At 47.0% G+C, this 20,281-nt stretch overlaps 1 long non-coding RNA gene across 1 annotated transcript; it reads right to left on the bottom strand.

The window, feature by feature from the left end:
- Positions 1–768: 768 nt before the first annotated feature.
- Positions 769–14,488, bottom strand: LOC119448340 (uncharacterized). The gene is made up of 3 exons (XR_005191056.2): positions 14,349–14,488; positions 6,763–6,885; positions 769–964 (listed from the first exon to the last, which is right to left on the bottom strand). It is a non-coding gene; the product is annotated as an uncharacterized LOC119448340 (long non-coding RNA).
- Positions 14,489–20,281: the final 5,793 nt, after the last annotated feature.

The following is a 20,281-nucleotide window of genomic DNA, read 5'->3' as shown; positions in this document are numbered from 1 at the left end:
GAACATTGACGTGTGGAAAAAGGGTGACAGGTGACATGGATTCAATTTCGTGCCGAACAATTCGAGTCACATCTTCTGAAGTTGATGGTCCCTGCATTTTGCTGTCCTCGCATGAGGAAGTCACAGCTGTGTTCGGCAAGCGGGCAAACGACGTTGCAATGCGGCGGCTCTTTGCCAGCTCAAAGCGTTGTCACTCATTGATGATATCGCTTATTACTGTAGCACAATTCTTACACATTAGTAAGTTGAAAGCATCGTCAGCGATGCCCTTCAAAACATGCTCCAACTTGTCAGACCCGCACATGTGATGGTCAGGTCAGCCTTGCGGCACGGAGCAAGCACGTCCTGGATATAAGCGACGAATGATTCCATCGTCGTTTGCGCGCGATTCACTAGGCCTTTTTTAGCGGCATTCTTTCGCCCGAATGGACGGCCAAACAAGTCCTTCAGCTTCTGTTTGCACGTAGCTCAGTCTTCATGGTCGTCAAACCAAACCCTCAGCGTGCGTTGCAAGTAGAACATCAGGTTGGCCAGCATTACGGTTGCGAAATAGTCTTCTTTGTTTAAATACACACTGCTCCGTAACAGTAGGTTAGTAATCAAATGGGAGTGTTTTATTTGCATTTCGTAGGTTGCGATGACTGCGTAAAGTAGAAGTCTAACCGATAAGACGTGAAAGAAGTCTATACATTGACAGCGAATGTCAAAATGCCATTCATTGAATGTGCGCATTGAATGCTTGATTTCAGGCTCGTGTGAAGAAAAGGGTAAAGAGAATGCCTCATTCTGTTTTTATGCACAAGGACGGAGTTACGTTTGGCGCGCTTGCATGCTGTAATAAAGGCTCCTTAGCGACGCGTATTGGCACAGCACTTCTTGAATCCAGGACATTTGGCAGTCAGTCTTCTAGTTGTGCACTGTACTCTGCATGTTCCTCCCGCCAAAGAGCAGGCATTCATTGATCCTGCGCAGTACGGAAATACAAGAGTTAGCTAAGGCGAAAAAGAAAGAAAGGTTTGATAGTTAGGAATATTTATTTTTAATATGACTTGCCGTTCTCTGGCTTTCTGAACCATTTCGTTGTCCAGGTATTACTAATAGATTGCTTACGAGATATCTATAAAAGAACTCACATTGGTAAGACGACGTAGCTGTAATTTCTATAATATAATTTTAAGGCGCTATTCAGGTGGTCAAGATATGTTAATTATTCGAAAGATATGTTATTATTATACTCTTCAGAAAATATCGTATTAACGTATTTTTGGTATACTAAAAAGAAATGCCTAGCTGGCTGACTTTGTGACCAGAAAGACATGCTGCAGTTCAAGAAAGAAATTATACAGGTGTGGCGGCTAACATTGGCCAAGCTGTTAAAGGGCCCCTAAACCACCCAGAGGTCGAAATTTAGTTGTGGTGTTGCAGTTGTGCATGAGTCGACAACGAACACGTAGCCGCGAGAATTTTTCGAAATGGTACCGTAATAGCGGAGTTACACGCGTTTGATGATCGAAAAACGGCCCTCGCTCGTTTCGCTCTTTCCTTCGCTACGCCTGGTCTCTCCTCCTCGCCGATTGCTGCTCCAAATGTCACGTGACATACGTCATCGCCAACGCGCTTCTCAAAACACTGCCTACTTCCGGTTAAGCCACGTCCACGCTAGCCATGCTAGCGGCAAATATGCGGACGACGATACAGCCTCCAGTCTGCCGCGCGAGAGGTGTCCAAAGTAGACGACAGTTCGGCCGGGGCCCCGCCCGCTGCACGATCAACAGGCCTATCGACGGCCGCGAAGCTGCGCGCCTCTGCCACCGGCAACGAAAACATCGGCTGCAGCTGAGTGCACGGCTACCCAACGTTCGGCTACCGACGGGAGACGACCGGCTCGGCTGTGCTCGCATCGTAGCCGACGGCGCCACTAATATCAGCGTATTTTTCTTTTTTGTGTATAATTATTGCGAAGAGCGATAACAACGATAATAAAATATTGCGGCTTGTGAGCGTCGGTAATTCATTTCGAGGCGTCGTCCGCTTTAGCTTTGAAGGGAACCGGAAAAGGCCTAGCGACGATGTCGGCGCCGTCGAGCGATCAGCGGCGGTGAGGCTGCCGCACAAATGAGTCCCGGTCTCATCCTCTCTACGTACGCAAGGAAATCTCGCCGCTCGCGAGCAAAACCGCTGTCGAACGGCGGCCCGCGAATGGCAAACGGCGTGCGGCGAGTTAGCGTGCCGGTAACGTGGACGTAAACTCGGCGCTTCACGGCTACCCGCTGTTGTTGCGGTGCCGGCGCGTGTTATGCGAAGCGTGCCGCTGTAGACCCTGTGTGGCGCGCACGTCTGGAAAGGCCAACACTGTCGCACTCTGTTCGCGCAGCTAATGAGACCACTAAGCATGACTGTGTTGGAACACGAGCGATTTGGCACTTGTGTTTCGGGCTGTAATTACCGATGCGCAAGCGCGAACAAGCGAGCAACACGGCGTGGACGAGAAGGAAGCGCGCGTACCTGCTAGCAGACAAACCGGAAATCGTAGGTTCTTGTTCGACCAATGGACATTGTTTCCGCCGTTGACATCACCAGAATCCCCCTGCTGACATCATGACGACCGCTGGGGTTACCGGAAAGGCGAGGGGAGGAGGACGGCATTGTTTTTTTTGGTTTTGTGGCACGCCCGCGGCGCGTAGCGCTGCAGCGTTTGGCATCGTTGATCGTGACGGCAATTTGAACTCGATGCGCCTGTTTACTTGCAATGTTCAAAAAATATCTGAGGTCGTTTAGGGGCCCTTTAAAGCTTTTTACAATATACGATTATTCGATCTACCATGCTCGGTGATTAGTCGCTTGCGTCAATAGAATTAATTTTGTGTACTAATGAAGTAGTTAACTAAATTTCATTATGAATAAAAGTTCTCAGCATTTGAATTAATTAAAGAAATCAAGATCGAAGAAACCGTAGATGCCGAAAATAATAAAGCCGTTAAATGGATCGACTGGGATAAGTTTCGCAAAATAAGAGACGACAGGAAGCAAGAGCCGATCGAAAACATAGAATGGGCTAGAGACGTCATCAAAGACGTAAGCGTAGCCACTCACACTACCACGCCGGACCAACCGGTAGAGAAGATTGATAGTCGGCTCGCACATATGTGGGAGGCGAAACAGTCTTTACAACATAGATGGCGTAAACAAAAGTACAATAGGAGTCTACGTAAGCGAATAGCTGAGTTAAACAAAAAGATTGAAGAGCATAGCAAACAGTTATGCAAACAACAATGGGATGAGTTCTGCAATGCTATGGATGGTCAGATTTTTGCTGGCCAGACGTGGCGTATACTCAAATACCCGTTAGATCCAGACAATCAAAAACTATCTCAAAAACATAACTTGCGAAAACTTTTGCACGGACACAAAGGGAAGGAAGATGAACTCATCGCCGAGGCAAGCGCTACATACCTTCCCTCCAACCCAATAGTCGAGCATAGGCGATATAAAGGAAACCCTAATGTGTCCTTGGATGAGGACTAGACAAGAGATTAGAGCAGTGCTGCAAAAACTCAATACGACATCTGCCCCGGGACCAGATAGGATTAATAACAAGATGCTAAAAAACCTGGATGATCAGGCAATAGAGAATATCACGATATACATAAACGAATGCTGGACGAAGGGCTCTATACCACAACAGTGGAAGGAAGCCCAGGTCATACTTATTCGAAAACCTGGCAAACCAATTAATATTTCAAATCTGCGGCCCATATCTCTCACCTCTTGCGCAGGAAAGCTTATGGAGCACGCATTCCTTATAAGAGTAAACAATTACCTGGAAGAAAACGAAATATATCCAAATACTATGTTGGGCTTTCGGGCTGGTCTTTCTACTCAGGACGTTATGCTGCAAATCAAGCATCAAATACTACACAGTAAAACGAGGTCCACCAGAGCTATATTAGGGTTGGATCTCAAGAAAGCATTCGACAAAGCAGCACATTCGGCGATACTCAGTCAGGTCAGCCATCTAAACCTCGGAGAAAGGGCGTACAATTACATCCGAGACTTCCTAACGAATAGGAAGGCTACCCTCACGATGGGGTAACTCAAGTCAGAGGTGAGGGACATGGGCAGTTCGGGTACGCCTCAGGGCTCCGTGATATCTCCCATGCTCTTTAACCTCATTATGATAGGATTGCCGGAAAAGCTCGAAGACATCGAAGGAATCAATCATTCCTTGTACGCGGATGACATTACCATATGGATCTCGCAAGGCAGTGATGGAGAGATAGAACAGAAATTACAGGAAGCGGTATGTAAAGTAGAGGAGTACCTTACAGGCACGGGGCTTGAATGCTCCCCAGAGAAATCAGAGCTTCTCCTTTACAGACCCACCCTCAAGGGCAGGCCGCACAAGGGGTACATCAAAGAGAGAGAGTACGAAGAGATACACATTCGTACAAAGAATGGCGGGGCCATGCCCATCGTTGAACAAATTGGGGTCCTGGGACTCAATATTGAGTCTAAAGGAACTAACGGCGAAACCCTTAGAAAGCTCGGGACCAAGGTCACTAACGCTATTAGGCTGATTAGGAGAATCACGAACAAGTATCAGGGAATGAAAGAGGCTAGCATTGTTAGGCTCATTCAATCTTTTGTGATAAGCCACATCATTTACGTAGCTGCGTACCTTAACTGGTACAAGGCAGAAAAGGACAAAATCAATACGCTCATAAGGAAAGCTTTTAAGCAGGCCCTAGGCTTGCCCGACAGCACCAGTACAGAGAGATTAATGCAGCTGGGCATGCATAACACCTTAGAAGAATTGATCGAAGCTCAGCAGATAGCTCTGCTGGAAAGACTCGCCAGCAGCCGGACTGGCAGAAGTGTACTCGACAAATTACGAATAAATTACCATAACCAGCAAGGACCGAAGGTTACGTTGACCAGAGAGATCAGGAGCAGGATTAAAATCCACAATTTACCGAAAAATATGCACCGGGAATTTAATCAGCGCAGGAGAACGAGCAGAGCTAAAACTCTACTCAAAGCCTATGGCAATGATGAGGAAGCGCTGTTCGTGGACGCCGCGGAATATTCAAATCACCCAGCATTTACAGCAGTAGCAATTAATACAAAGCAAGAAAGCGTACGCACGTGTTCAATCAAAACCAGTGTCTCTGAGGTTGCGGAGGAGGTTGCCATCGCTCTGGCTATCGCTTCTCCCAAATATAGATACATTATTAGCGACTCTCAATCGGCTATACGAAATTATGCCAGAGGACGGATATCAGTTGAAGCTGCAAAAATTCTAAACAGTGAAACCAAACTTATATCATCTGAGGAATATTACGACAAGGAAATCATCTGGTTTCCAGCCCATATAGACTGCGAATACACCGCCAACCCAAACCTTAACGAGTCTGCCCATCGTGTTGCGCGAGGACTCACTAACCGCGCCCGACTAGGGGGGGCTCTGGCCGAGGAGGAGATGGAACGGATGGATAGGGCTAGACTTTTCTCATTCAGTGACATTACCCAATTCTACAGAAAGTCGAGGTGCATATATCCACCTCCTAACCCAAAATTAAACAGGTCTCAGGCGGTTGACTGGAGGCGATTTCAAATTAGAACCTACACGAACCCGGTACATCTTAACTGCATGTTTCCAGATTTATACCCTGAGGCCAAATGTAAGTTTTGTAATGATAGAGTAGCCACCCTAGAACACATGCTCTGGGATTGTGAAATAGTTCAGAGGAGAATTGCAGTCCCCCCGGATGAACTAAGGGTGCGGTGGAGAACCGCACTGACTAGCTCTGATCTTCAGGACCAACTTTGGGCCATCCAGGAAGCCCGGGAAGCTACCGAGAGACAGGGTCTCTCTGCTGCCCCCGGCGCGGCCTAGACCCAGGCCATAAATTTGCCGGATACTTATTAAAGTTGACTCACTCACTTGAATTCAATGGGCGACTCCCGATAGCAAAATTGTTATTGCTTCCTAAATATCACATTCAGTTATTGTCAGCGCGCTATGCCCGGTGTAATTATATTTTCCCCGGTTTACCCTCTTCGCCCGAAACATACAAAGAGCGGCTTCTCATGTTGGTTCCTCATGGTAACTCCTCATAAACCATGTGGTTAAATGAATAACTCAAATGAGAAATCAAACTACACTCCCGCACGCCGTGGCACCAGCGGTTACGAAAAAGAACTCTGCTCAAGGCATTAGCCTGCAACCGGTTGGAAATGGCAAGGTGTTGGTGTTCGTTTCGTTTGATCGTGAGCTGGGGCGAGGGGGAAGGAAGGGTGGTGTCGTAGAATTGCCTCGAGCGGCCAGTCGCGCGGCAATTCTGCGTGTATTCGCGGGCTTGATTCACACTTCGAAAAACACATTTATGTAGCACGTATTGAGCACAGAACGCTTTATCGGGAGTTTTTCATGTTGCTCTACAACTTTCTCGTTGACACTTCGATAATTAGGACAGTACTTATCGAGTTATATAATTAATTACAATTACCTAATTCAATCTCAGTAACAAAAAAAAATTACTGGCGGCTACTCCACTGTACTGGTAACAATACGCACTAGGTTTGCTCCGTGTAACGCCGTTCCTCTTTTTTTAAATCGTGCTGCATGATAGCTGGGACACCCTGTACACGGTCGAAGTTTTATGTACTAAAAATGCAGAGGTAAAATGTACTACTTGTAACAAACTCTGCTGAGGTAACGGCTTTAGGTGTCAGGGATTCGCGAATATTGATGCATCTTACCAAGGTTGCAGCAAATAGAGCCACACCCGCAGCCAGAGCGAGGCGCCCAATACCGTGGAGGGCATTGGTTGAACGGCACGCATCCATAGCCAGTTGTGTGGCATGTCCTGATCCTGAATGCCGCTGAAAGAGGAATGATGGAATATACACCGACCTATATTATCATGACATCATTTAAAACAACAACCACGGTCAGGGTCGTCACGTGGCGGCTACAGCTGCAATGATGATGACTACAGCTGCAATGATGATTGGCGGCTACAGCTGAAATAATGATGATTTATTTACCTCTCCTCCCCCTCACCCCCCCCCCCCCCTGTCTTTCAAAAGGGTGATGGCAGTTTGACAGAACTGATAATCTTTACCGCTTCTACTGTAACTAGATGTTTGATTTTTTATGCACTAAGCTGCGTCATTCGTAATGGATTGCCCTGCTGAGCACGAGACTACCGGTTCGATCTAGACCGCGGCAGATGCATTCTGTGACGGAAGAATGAAAGAAGCCTCGTGTATCATGCGTTGGCTGCAGGTTCGAAAAACCGCAGGTGATCGAAATTAATATGAGTCACTATGGCGTGACTCATAATCACATCGTGTTCTGGCACGCCAAACCCCAGAAATTATATTCAGAAATGTTAGTAGTTCGCTTCATTGCACGTTTTCTCTTTCTCTGCATCCACCAATCTTCTACCGATCACCGCACAATCAACTAGGTTACCCTACTGTCCCTAACACTACAGTCTCGAGTAGGCGTAAGGATTTGCTGTATTGATACACGGACATTCCACCATGACATCTTTATTGTTTCTGCATGATTTTTACACGCTATGCACAAGTCAATCGTCCAGATGTAAAAAAAAATATTCTGCAATTATGCGTTCTCGAAGACCCTGAGCTATCTTCCAGCTTCAGGGCGCTGTCTTTTTATATGTATTAAAAAATTACTTCTCATCTTTCTAGTTGAGTAAAGCTTCACATCTGAAATCTGTTACTGCGTCTCCAAGTTTCCATTTACTACTCTTTTCTCTGCCACCGCCTACCCCATTAGCATAATACTTACTAGTTAATTTCCTGCTTATTTTCGCTAGCAGCAAAATGTTTATATGCAAGGTTCTAAAGAAGTTCGCTGGTAATACATTTCATTAATATATATTGCTACGTGTGGTTCCACTTTTTGTGGTGTCTTATTTCAATGAACTATTTCTGTTATCAACTTGTGCCGCGGCTGTAGAAGCGTTTACAATATCTGAAAGCTCTTGAACAGTGCTAAGAAATATATTTCAAAGTAGGCTTCTGTGATCAGATTGTTGACGCGCCGAGAGAGATACAAGTGCTCTGCTGTATAGGTACACCATCACCACCAACTATAGTCTAGACTGTAGTACTAGTACTGCATCAATAGTGAGCGCACTTGAGCCTTGAGTTAATTCGATGGCCGACGACTGCAGTCGCCGCTATTGTTGGGATTTGAATATGTCGTCTGTCTGATCACAAGCTTGCGTTCTTCACCCTCACTGCAATGAGACGTCGGGTAGACGTGTGTATTCGTTGTGGAGAGCGCCGCTCTCAAATGAACATCATCGAGACCAACTTTAGTCGCTGGGTATGAGCGACTGGGTACGTGCCACCATTAAACGACAGAAAAAAAACAAACTAAGTAACAATACTTCAAAGTTTGCCTGGTGCTGGACTTTATCGAATCCGCGTCGTGTATGTTCACACAATCATGTCTGAATGTATATTTATGCACGCGCCATGTGCGGACTTAGCTGCGGCACCACTAGCTGATGCAATGTATCCCGATGGAAGCGTGAAGCCCCCCCCCCCCCCCCCCCCCCGCCTCCTCTTTCCCCCGGTGGTAGCAGTACATGCCTCATAAAAGACACATTTCGGCTGTGGGATTATGGTTTGTCGCGTCATTGCTTCGATGCTAATCGACAGTCATCCCAACATGGTGTCTGCCGAAATTTACCGAAACAACCGAAAAGTACATACGGCATAAAACTGCCAACTCTTCTTCGCTGACTACCCGTTTTAGGGCATTTCTAACCCCTCACTGCTGGCAGCCTCGATTTTTGCCCAGTCGTTCCAAGCAGAGCAAGGAGAAGCGAACCAATTGCAATACCGGCACTACTTCCCTCAACCGGTTATCTACTTTCACTGAGCCAGATTGGTTCCGGCGAATGTCTCTCCACTTCTGTGCACTTCTTGCCTCTTGTCAGCCAATTAGACGGTGAAAATCTGTATAAGTAGGCAAAGATATTCGCTTTGAAAGCAAACAAAAGTTTGCTTCTTATACACGAGGAGAGCATTTAATTTGGCTGGTAAAACAACGCTGCGGGTCACCGCACGATGAATGCGTCGGCGGTTACGTCAAGTTGACTCCATGATATTGAAATAAGATCATGATGAAATAGTTTTACGTTATATGGCCCCAGATTGTTCTCCGTATTTTTGGAGGCTGCGCCACTCAGCCCTCCACCTTGACTATGATGTTGACGGAGCTTTGAGTCGGGTATCGTTTGAAAAGGTGAGGGTGCGCTTCTGAAAAAGCAGTATAATACAAGGCCGGCAACGATGCGACCAACAGCCATGCGTCATCATAGGGCGATAGCCTTCCGTCCCGTCTGAGGAAGTGACCCGGAAGTGCAGCGCTCACCTAATTAATCATAATAATTCCAGATAGTTCGCTAACTCAACTTGTAACGAAACTTATGCTCTGATACTAATTATAATGGAACCCATGAATTTTGCACAATACAATTTTTTCATTTTTTTCTGATTTATTTTGAATTTCGTCTCAGCTAATTATTTGTAATTAGGAATTGTAAGGCTTAGTAGTGAGGATCAACGGCGAATATCTCAGCAACCTTCGGGTCGCAGATGTCATTGTCCTATTCAGCAACAATGGGAACGAATTACAGCATATCGTTAAAGACCTTAACCGAGAAAGTGTAAGGGTGGGGTTGAAGATGAATATGCAGAAGAGAAAGATAATGTTCAATAGCTTGGCAAGAGAACAAGAATTCAGGATCGCCCGTCAGCATCTAGAGTCTGTAACGGAATACCTTTATCTAGGTCAATTGCTCACAGGGGAGCCAGATCATGAGAAAGAAATTTACAGAAGAATAAAATTGGGCTGGAGTGCATACGGCAGGCATTACCAAATCCTGACTGGGAGCTTACCACTGTCGTTGAAAAGAAAAGTGTACAATCATTGCATTCTACCTGTGCTAACATATGGGGTAGAAACTTGGAGGTTAACAAAGAATCTCGAGAACAAGTTAAGGACTGCACAAAGAGCATTGGAACGAAAAATGTTAGACCTAACGTTAAGAGACACAAAGAGAGTGGCGTGGATCAGAGAGCAAACCGGGATAGCAGATATTATAATTGATATTAACAGAGAAAATGGAGCTGGGCAGGCCATGTTGTGCGTAGGATGGATAACCGCTGGACCATTAGAGTTACAGATTGAATACCAAGAGAAGGGAAGAGCAGTCGAGGACAGCAGAAAACTAGGTGGAGTGATGAAGTTATAAAATTTCCAAGCGCTAGACGGGGGTAATTGGAGATCGCAGGGAGAGGCCTTTCTTCCTGCGAGTAGACATAAATATAGGTTGATGATCATATTTTTTAATATTTTTTCTGATTTATGTTGAATTTCATCCCCGCTCGTCTCAGGAGGTAAACCGGAAGTGCTGCCCAAGAAATAAGAGTGTCACTCGACGCTCGTGCCACTAAAAAGCTAAATGCCGACTGTTATTCAACCGCTTTCGGTGCTATAGGCAGCTGATTGCAAATGTTGCACAGACAACTCGATTACAGCAGCGACTCAATTTGTCTATGTGTTTAGACGTGTTCCAAGTGATTTGAAAGAAGCTTTAAATGTCTAAATGCGCTAGCTTCTGCTCCCTGAATCACCAACATCACGTTTCAGGTGATGCCGGTCAACCGAGTTTAGGTCTAGCAGAGACCTTGCCTTGCGTCAGTGGTCACTTGAAAAGATACCCAACTATTTTCATTGATGGATGTTCTCTAGCATTTCCACAAGATCGATGTAGCCCCGTGCCGTTAGCAGTGCTGGAAGATCGTACATCTAGCATCCTTCTCTCTAATTGGCCGTCATCACCACTCATCCCGTCTTTTACAGGGTAAGCGGTTATTGGCTCATTCCAATAGCCGTTTCGGTTCGCGATGGTGTCCGCCACCGCCGCCTCCGCTATCGTCGTTGGGGACCGTAACCGCTATCGCCGGAAATGCTAAAAAAGTACCCGGTTCGCGCTGGGATCGAACCCGCGCCCGCTGCGTGGGAGCCAGATACTCTACCACTGAGGCACGAAAGCGCTTGCTATCGGGCAGCGGAAAAATGCCCTATAAACGCTCCCTAGGCGGGCCCACAGGCGCAGGCTACCCGAGCCTCTGTCAGTATGGTGGCGCCATCTAGTTAAGGCGCCTGCAAACGCAGCGTGCGCAGGCGCAGACGACGAGGTGCGATTCAGACGAGGCGCGCAATCAACGCGATTCCGATGTGAGATGTGCGCCACGTATTCTGGATACCTCTTCGGTACACGCTATGGCGTCTCCCCGCAAGGTACGAACCGCTGCTGAAGAAGCGAATCGCAGAGCTACGTGCGCGGCTGCAACCAGGCATCATCGGGCTCAGCATGACTGCTGTGCAGAGATGAAAACATGCCGCAGCTCGCCGTCGACGCCGCACGGGCAATTCAGATAGTTCTCGTCAAAGCGAGGCGAAGACACTTTGTCGCGAAAACCCTGGTGTGCCTAATGCCGAAATTGAAGCTACTCTTGAGCCGCTCCAACAGTTTACGCTGTGACTGTGTTGCGTGTGCCGCGCAGGCTTGTGACTTTTTGTCCCCCTTCCCCTCTTACCCATGTGCATAGTAGCAGGTTTGAGCAGACTAGCTCAGGCCGACCTCTCCTGCTATCTTTCAATGAAATCTCTCTCTCTGTCTAGACCTAGCGGAGCCAACAAGATCTAGCTACCAACAAGTTCAAATTAAGGACCAAATAATTAGGACAAAGGAAACTGTTTTCATATTTTATTAATGGCCTGAGCGATTTAAAATGGGCAACTAGAGTTCTTTCGGTGTGCACATTGGAAGCTGGGGCACGGCTTCGTGCGAATATCGATACGTTACTATTCCCCTAGACTGTTGGTCACACTCGGTGGCGCATATGCGCATATATCACACAGGATACGCATGTGATGCGCACATGTCATATATCATGCACGCATCTGTGAGTATGATAATGTTGACACACTTCGCATTTAAGAAAAAAAAAAGCAGTGTTTACATCGTATGCCGAACGGACAAAGAATTGGCAGTGCCTTCGGTGCGTCAGACTGAAGAACCACATCGCTGAGTGAACCGGCATAGGCTAGGGAGCACGAATATGCTCGTTCTCCGTCCGCTAAGAGTGACGACACCTCCATCTTCCGCTACGGCAGATGCCAGTCTCAGGATCACCACAGGCCTTGATTAGGGTGACCATGCGTATAGCGCATGCAAGCTGTCACTTGCGTCGGACGCATACATTCATACAAAACGATTTCATACAAAAACAAACTAGAGAACATCGTTATGTTGCACCAGACAAAAATGAAGCTTCTGCATTTCGTTTTCCTGAAAGCAGTATGGGCATGCAGATATGATATTGCAGCATCGGCTAACAGAATCACATGATAATCGACAACTTGAAGTCATATTTTGGGACGGAAAGATTGCCTGAAAAATGAATCAGTCCAGTGAGTTGATGTCAGCAACAACTTACTACTAGATGTGCTAAAAACAAGAACGTTCGCTGCCTGTTTTAAAGAACTAGATATTATTAGATATTGTTTATACATGGTACAGTATGGGAAATCTGCTGCATGTTGTGAAATATAGAGGATCTTGTTTGTGTGACCGGTATGCGTGATGTTCCTATACTGAGTACTCTGAAATGAAATAATTCAAGTACCACATAGCAGACAGTAGAACGGAGAACGGGGAAAAAAAAGAGGTATTTTGACCGCAAAAACTTGTTGAAATAATGAACAAATTATTTATCAATGGAACAATGTGATGTCTTGTGCGATAACATCAATAACAGCAAAATGTAACAAAATGTAATTGGCAATGAACAGCTGTCTCAAGGAACAAAAAGAACTAAAAGGGTGTAAGTATTATAGTGTCTATTATAGTGTGTATGTATTCATAATGATCATCATCATAATTAGCCTATATTGTTTACACTGCAGGACGAAGGCCTCTCCCTGTGATCTCCAATTACCCCTGTCTGTGTATGTATTACTGAGAGGAAATTAGGTTGCACCATTTAAACGTCAGTGCACAATAATTTGAGTAGATGTACGCGATGTATTTGCGAACACAGGCTAAATACAGAGAGCGCTGGTATTAATTGTCCAATTATTTGGAAGCTAGTTAACAGTGCTCGTTAGTGCTTTAAGAATGGGGTTCATGAACAGAGCACAGGGACACGTGCCACGTGCTTTCAGCGCCGCCACTCCACCCGCTTAATGAGAAACATTGTCGCTATCAATTGCATAACTCTCTGGAGGTACCTCTTCCATGTTCCTTATCAAACGGCCCCACACGTTGCACACAACATGGTACGTGCTCACTTATACAAAAAAAAAAACTGCTTGAACCATTCGTGTCCATCCGCGGCATCTAGACCTCATGCCTCTGATGCATTCGCCGGCGTGTTGGTCTTTGGTGAGAGCTCAACAGCGTCAGCGTTGTCAAGCATGGTACCGCCACCCGGCTCCTCGAAACAGCTACTTGCGGTTCCAGCTGCCCCGCACAAGGTCTGCCCCTCTTGTCCTTCGGTCTACAGTACTTTTATTCGTTCGTTGAAGCCGTCGTAACTAGTTGCGTAATTCGAGAGCTTCGGCATCACCAATGGCTAAAGGAATTGCCCCCCCCCCCCCCCCCCCCCTTGGCATGTTGAGCGCGAAGTTCCTCTTGCGTGCATGTAATTTGGTGTCGCTATAAAGTGCAAGCGTTTTCTCCAACAGCGCGGCCGGCATTTGTAGATTCGCATTCATTCTCCTATAATAAGGTCTCAGCATGAGCCTCTATATAAGCGTACACGTATGACGTCAGCTAATTCAGGTTCCCATATAATTTGCTTTTTCTATGAAATTACAACTTTACGAGACTTTCATGTGATGGGGATATGTTTAAGGTCCTGCAAGACCCACGTAATAGACCGCTTCTCCAAGCGCACCGTATCGTTCTTGCTATTGATGTTGTCTTAGCTGACTGCTTGAGGTCAAGCCGACGACCATTTTTTCACCTTTTGAAGTGTTAAAAAAACGGAAAACACAGTTGGACACGAGATAATTCTTTCTGCTCTCTCCTAAATACACGCCGCAAATCAGTAGCCCGCCGATCCTCAAACATAAGCACACAGAACAAGAAGGAGATCAAGAAAGATTGTGGCGTTTATTAGGTAATAGTTGGTAATCTCTGCGAATTTATATTATACCAATTAATTAAAATATTAGTACTGGTAATGCTTGTCACTTCGCACTATAGCAGAGTGTTTCTACTCACCTAGAAAGCTTGAAGCACAACACAGAGTAATAAGCAGTGAGATCATCGGCATTTCAGCATAGATGGCTAGCTTCATTTCACGTTTCGCAAAATGAAATTACAGGGTAGCAAGCTAACATGCACAGCACTCAACCGGTCTTTATTGCGTTTTTTTTTCATAGGACACATCGTGCTTTGTATGCACAATGCACTTGAACAGCAGTACGTTGAATATTTCGCATACCCGTGAGGAGACAAAGCCGATCCCTGTTCTCTGAACACTGAGGCAGCATTGGTTCAGGCTGCTACTGCAATATACCGCTGTAAAAAGGAGTGAAACCGCACAAGTGTTTCATGTGACACATCCAGCTGCAAAGAAAAATAGCCTATTCGAACCTACTATGGCTAAATCGCAGTTTACGAATGACGCTATACATGGCGCAGGACTTGAGTGCCTTTATTATTGCAGTTGCAATAACACAGCCACTCGAGGCGCGTTTGCACCGTCGTGCTGTCCTGGTATCGACGGCGCATGCGCAGCCAGAGTGTGGGGAGTAAGAAGGTCTCCAGGGACGTGTGGCCCGTTTGGCTGCAAGAACGACGAAACCATGTGGTTGCTGCGTCACGGTTCCCTCGCGCCCTTTCACTCGCACATACAGCGTTCAGCGCGCGGCGACGATTTCATCTCCATTGACGTCATACGGAACCTCACGGCGACGGCGACGGCAGAAATCTGCTTTTGAGTGTCCATATAATTGCTATCGCAATAAAACTAAAGGGTCATTTCTGTCGATAGCGAGTGTCGAGAGACCTCACCACCATCGGCGGTGCCAGCTAGTTTTCCGGTGGCGAAGGTGAGGCGGAGCGTCGCAGTGGTGATGGAGATTGAGGCAAACGCGGTTCACGAGAAGTGTTGGTGGCACCAAAGTCATGTCAGACGCCGCTGAGCGACTGCGGAAGCTACCCTGCAAGTAATTATTGCCGGGGGGAGCGCCAGCTGGCCAAGATTTGTACGGCAGTTGAGGTGTTCTCGTGAAAAATGTGGTCCTTGTTGAAAACCTGGATCGACCATTGCACGTTGTTGGACGTTGATTGCAAAACCTCGCTATATGACCCGCGACACCTCATCGGAAACACATCGGCAGAGGTAGAAAGTGTCGATGCTCCTGAATGCAGTCAGGCAGGTTGGTGTCGACCGCATAGCCAGCAAGTGGCTCACATTCATCATGGGTTGGCATCGGCCGGCGGTAGGAGTGCGTTCGGTGAGGGCGTTGGTCGTAGTCAGAATCTTGATAGCTCCTGGTTCCTCTCGTCTGAGGGTAGATCTCTACTCAACAGTCGCTGCGCGAACCGTCGACTGCCGCGCGATTGAATCGGCTGTGTTTGTAATCTCGTGTGGTGAGTACGCAGCATTGATGCCGGGTATGCCGCGGCACCTCTCTTCTCGGTGGAACAACTCCTTGCGAACAGTCTGCCGGATGGTTGACGGAAGGGCAATACACGGGCTCGTATCTAAACTCGCCACCATTGTGATGTTAGCTAAGCGACCAAACTTCAGTGTCTTACCTTGCCTCTTCAGCGTCTCAAAACTTCTGCAGTGCCGAATGACGTCAAACACGAAACCCAAACTTTCTTTGCCGATCAAAAAAATTGTAAACGTCTTCAGCTACTCCTTTCAACGTATGTCCAATTTTATCATCTTCGGAGAATCAAGAGTTGACTATCTGGCGCAATTTTAACACTTCTTCAATGCAAGTAGTATAGATCTCGTCGGGAACCTGAGCCCTTTACGAAAGCGTCTGTTCAGCGCGTTTCTTTTTTGCACTGCAGTCTCCAAAACACGCTTTGAGCTCCAGGCCGAAAAGCTCCCATGAAGTGCGCATGTCTTCATGGCTCTCGTACCAGACGAGCGCTGTGTCGGTAACGGAACACACAACATTGGACAGTTGTGCGATTCAGTCCCAACTGTTAGACTGGCTCACCCTTCGGTAGTTCTTGAGCCGCTCGTCGACGTCTGCTCTGGCTTTTCCTCCGAAAGTGAGTGGTACGTGGTAGCAGTACATCCACAAAACACCAGGCGTTGGCCTCGGAGAGGAGTAAGAGTCTTGAGGAATCTGGCAGGCTTCTTCATGCATGTCAGATGTCATGTCAGGTGGCGAATATCCGGCAAGTCGACGGCTTCGGCGTAGTTGCAGCAGCGTAGGCTCCGGCGTTACGAGGTGTACCCCGCACCTCCACCAAACTGTTATGCACTATGTGCCATGAGGTAATTCGTTAAAAACTCAATTAGTGCACCTTTGATAATTAGTCGATTATGCATTCAAATTTATCGTGTAAGTAATGTTCGCCCGTTCGCGTAGATTAGCTCAAGGACTAGACTTGTGGTATCTGCCACAGGCAATTTTTAAGAATTTTAGAAAGTGTTCACTGAAACTTCCGGCGTATTCATTTCCTGTCATGGAGAACAAGTCCTTATTATTGATTCTGAAATATCAGGTGAACGTGGCCCAATTCTGTTGTATACGTGACAGATATCGTGTTGTAAAAAAAGTTGTCGCAGTTTCGCCTGAAAGGCGAAGCATCAATTGCGATAGCAAATTTGTAGAGAGCTATACGGAGTAATGATAGTAGCTTTATCAGCTGTATAAACTTGGACATGCAGCAGCACCGGCAACACGCAGAACTGTTGTCGACGCCATCGGCGTTTTGCCCGCGTTCGCACAAAATGCGTGCGGCGTAGGTGACTGTTGACGGAGCCTCTGATATAAATAGGCACTTGGTGCCGCAGCTAAACGTCCGCTCCCTTGCCTCCCCCTCCCCTCCCCCCCCGGCCACGGCCTTTCGTGCGTCAGAAGAAGGCGCGTTTGATCTACATATATGGTGATTGTAAAGGAGGAAAGAGACGCCTACTTCTGCAGCCCTCAAGGGAGCACGGCACAGAACGCGCGTTTGTTCTCCGCCGTGCGTTCACTCCCCGTGAAAGCGCGCGTCCCTCGCGCCCTTTCAAACGCACATACAGCGTTTGGCGGCGCGCGGCGACGATTTCATCTCCATTGACGTCATACAGAACCTCACGGCGACGGCGACGACGACGACGGCGACGCCGACGGCAGAAATCTGCTTTGGAGTGTCCATATAATTGCTATCGCAATAATAAAATTTATTTAGGTGACTGTGAAGTTTCAAGTGCGTGTGTGTAATATGTGAGCTGAGCAACCGCTGAAATATTCTTTGTATAAATAATTAGCTTTTTATTTTTCTTTCAACCAACCCTGCCTCTTTATTCTCTGTATTTGAAATTCCTTAATCACCCCACTAGCTACTACCACTGCGGTTTGTGGTATTGCTCAATACAATCCAGCCACAACGCACGAAGAAAACACGCAGCTCCGCCGGTGGCGGCTAACTCTATCGCACTAAGTGCGTGATGTCAAGCGGGCAGTATGGAGGCTTGTAAAAAGTCTAGTTGTTGTTGGCAGCGCGCAGCGCGCAATACCTTTCGGTTGCATCGAACGCATAAGCTCACGCAAAAATAGTGCGCCCAGATTTATTTCGTCTTTACTGAATAACACACAAACGAACTACCGAACATTGTTATGTTGCAGACATATAAAGAACGCTTCGCTTTTTATTTCCTTGAGCCTATTGCATGCAATCAGTTAGCGCAAGACAGGGGCAATTGGAGATCGCAGGTAGAGGCCTTCGTCCTGCAGTGGACATAAAAATAGGCTGTTGGTGATGATGATGACTAATAATAATAATATACGAGAAGCGTCTGCCGATAGAACTACGATGTAGGAGTCCTTGCCTAGAATTTTGTTGACAGAAAGATTACGAAAAAATAAAACAGTCAAGTGAACTCATGTCAGCAACAACTAAATACTAGATATGCAGAAACAAACAAAACTATATCCTGCTGTCGCTATATAAAAAAAAATAACATTTATATTTAATAACACTACGGCAGAACCGCTGCATCCTGTAAACATTAATGGGTCTTCTTCACGTCATCTAAATGTGTGGCGCCCCAATATTGAGTACATTAAATTATCATAGGCTATCAAGTACCACATGGATATTAGTTAATAGAGTGATGACAAAGAAGAAGGTATTTTCACCGCGGCAACGTTTTTGAAATAGCAAACAAATAATTTATCATCAGAACATTGAGCTGCCTGGTATGACAGACAGACAAGGAACTTTATTAAATAGGTATGGAAATTTAATAATAGCCAAAGTACACACAAACATCGTACGTGGAAATCAACACCTCTCTGAAAAAAACAATGGACACCAGAGATTACAAAAAGCGTAAACAGTATAGTGCCTATGTTTAGTATCTACTGAGTAAATTAGGATGCATCAAATAATGTTCACTGAAACAATACATTATATTAGATTTATGCAACGCATACGGAAGCATGCACCCAACCGACAGCGTGCTAGTACTAAATCGTTCCCGCAGTTTTCTGGAGCAGAGAAACTGGATACGTGCGAGGTGCCTTGAGCACAGTCATGCATCGGGTTATTCCGAAAAATCACCGCTATCAAATGCGTAACTCTCCGGAGTTATCTCATGTAGTTTCCTTTCAAGCGATCACACAGGTTGCACACAACAGGGAACGTGTAGCTCTAAACATCTGGGTCCTGGCCGCTATTTCTCGTTGGCGAGAAGTTGGCCTTATGCTTCTAATCATTCGCCGCCGTGCTTGTCTTTGGTGAGAGCTGAACGATGCCTGCGTCGTCATGCATGACACCGATGCACTACGCACCGCACTAGGTATGCCCCTCGGTCTACAGCACTTCTCTTCATTCTTAGAAGCCGTCGTACTTCGTTGTGCTATAAGCGTTCTTGGGCAGCACAAATGGCTCCAGCAATTCGCTGGGAGAGAGAGAGAGAAACAACTTTATTTAAATTAAGATTGTGCTTGGTCACTGTGGGTGAAGCCCCTCTTCCAGGGCCCCACTGGCTATTGCGGCGCGCCGGGCCTGGTCGAGGGTCGCCAATTGGCTTCTCAAGTCCAGTTCGGAGAGTCGTGCCTCCCACTACCAATTGCTAAGGCCCGTATTCAAGAACGCAACTTAAGTTGAAGCCCATGCTTGACTTGAATTATAAGACGCCTGTCGTGAACGCGCCGGAGGAAACGCAATGAGTGTCCTGGGCACATTCACGCCAGGCGTCCCCCAGATGAAGTAAAGCATGGGCTTCAACTTAAGCTGTGTTCTTGAATACGGCGGGTAGTGTATCGTCAAGTAGCGGCGAGACGGCGTCTGCCGGACGCTGCGTGCATTGGTAATTGATGTGTTCTAGTGTCGGGGTGGAGTCGCACGATGGACATCTGTCGCTGTGTTTGTTAGGAAATATTGTGTGCAGTAAGTGTGGGTAGGTGTTTGTCTGTATTCGGCGCCAGTCCCTCGCCTGTTGAGCTTGGGGTGAGGTGGAGCTTTGGTTCGTCTTCCTAGTCGTTGTGCCTCAAGTATGTCTCTCGGTGTGCTGCCGGGTGTCGGAGAGGCGTCCGTTCGAGCGGTATGTATCGCGGCTCGGCCTGTTATACCTCGAGCCAGACGATCCGCCCGATCGTTGCCTTCGACTCCGGTGTGCGCGGGACACCAGGTTATCCCGTGGTCCATTTGGAGGCTTGGTCCTAATATGCGAAGGACCCCTGCCGGTAGAACTCCCTGAAGGAAGAGTCGGCAGGCGTCTTGCGAGTCTGTGAGTATATAAGCCGACTGGCTCTTGGCCTCAGCGTCTCGGATGGCTAGGGCTATGGCCGCGGATTCCGCCATGGCACTTGAAGTCGTGCGTACGGACGCTGCTACGATTGGTCTCCCCCGGTTTGTCGCGACAGCCACATAAGTAGGAGTCGCTGTCTCAGCTCTGGGGTATAAGCCCGCGTCAATAAAGTATGTGTCTGCATCCTCCTGCCTTTTGCGCAGGATGGCTGCTCGGGCTT

Source organism: Dermacentor silvarum, chromosome 4 (genome assembly GCF_013339745.2).
Source record: "Dermacentor silvarum isolate Dsil-2018 chromosome 4, BIME_Dsil_1.4, whole genome shotgun sequence".
NCBI lineage: Eukaryota > Metazoa > Arthropoda > Arachnida > Ixodida > Ixodidae > Dermacentor > Dermacentor silvarum.
The sequence above is the reverse complement of the archived record's forward strand: the minus strand, read 5'-3'. Positions and strand labels throughout refer to the sequence as shown.